This window comes from Lucilia cuprina, chromosome 2 (genome assembly GCF_022045245.1).
Source record: "Lucilia cuprina isolate Lc7/37 chromosome 2, ASM2204524v1, whole genome shotgun sequence".
NCBI classification, from domain to species: domain Eukaryota; kingdom Metazoa; phylum Arthropoda; class Insecta; order Diptera; family Calliphoridae; genus Lucilia; species Lucilia cuprina.
In genome coordinates this window covers 8,439,812-8,441,418 of record NC_060950.1, presented here as the reverse complement: position 1 = coordinate 8,441,418, position 1,607 = coordinate 8,439,812, and positions in this window count along the sequence as shown.

Below are 1,607 nucleotides of genomic sequence, written 5' to 3'. Positions count from 1 at the left end.
CGGTATACTTTAAGGTGGGTATTGGACCAATATTTTTGTATGTTACAAACATCAGCACAAACGTATAATACCCTCCCCACTATAGTGGTGTAGGGTATAAAAACCAAAGCTATTACATTTCCGGTGAATGCAATTGCTATTTTGCAAAAAAACCGCTATGAATCAAAAAATCATAAAATTTTAAAAACATAAATCCAACTATTTACATTACTCTATTTGCAGTGTGAACAAAAACATATAATTTTATTCAGTAAAGTATTTATTTTGACCTAGTACAACGACAAGCTAGCAAACAACAGTCAGTCTCTGCCATTCGAGTCTATCAGCCAGTTGACCTTTGTTGAAGGTTTCATCCGGTTGTATACCCTCAGACTCTCACAACACATCAAAACAAAACATCTTTTGCAAAAACATCCATCCATCCATCCATCAACCTCATGACATACATTTTCAACACAAATACTAGATGCCACCACAGTCAACCACTTCCACAATGACAATGAGCGCTTATTTTTTGTATCTTTTTTTGGGGTGAATGAAGCACTTTAGTGCAGCGCCTGTTTGTTTAATTCACACATTGAAATCTTGAGTATTTGTTGTTTGTTTGTGTTCTATCAAGGTTAGTAAGGTAAATACTTCTAGTGGGGATTTATTCGAGCAGGTACATATATATTTTTTTAAATAAGTTATACACTATTTGTTTTTAAATCTCTACTCAAAATTCAAAAATACTTCAAACAATGTCAAATAACTTGTTAGAAAAGTTTGTTTTTGTTATTTTTTTAATTTATAACATTCTTGAAGTCCAGGGGTATCATTTCAAATTTATTCATTTTCAATTATGGCAAAAAGTGTTTCTTTTTTAAAATAAAACTCAGTTTATTATAAATTTTCAGTTAAAGCTTCCCTTGCCTTTTTGGATTTATTGTCCTTGGCATCTTCTAACAACAAACAACAATAGGTTTAAGCTTTCTATTGTTTTATACATAAAACACTGCTGATAGTTACAACTACACCCAGCCAACACTGCTGGTTAGATAACATATTGAAAATAATAACTTTAAGAAAGAATATACATTTTTTAACGTCTACATTTCTGTTTGTTGGGTTATAACTATTCAAACGCAACCACATCGGACATACCTACATATGTAAGACAAACTCTCACTATAATCTTCTTAAGTATTTTACTGCGAGTATTTGTTTACAAAAAGTGATTTTCATTTCTTTTGTATTCTACTTAAAGTATCTTTTTTAAGCTTCTTTACATTGTTTTTTTTCATTTTTTGGTAAACGACTTTAGTTGGATTTTGATACGTGATAAAAAGAATAATAAATTGTGACACACTTGGTTGGCTTTTTATTTATTGGAAATTGAATATGTTATGGGATTGAATTTAAATTTTAATGCTTAATTTGATAAAGATATTAGACAATTTGTACTCAATAAAGGCCACAAATTTGTCAGTACTTTTTAAACAACTTTGATATAAATTATGATCTAGTCTATAGTCAAGTCTATAGTCTAGTCTATAGTCTAGTCTATAGTCTAGTCTATAGTCTAGTCTATAGTCTAGTCTATAGTCTAGTCTATAGTCTAGTCTATA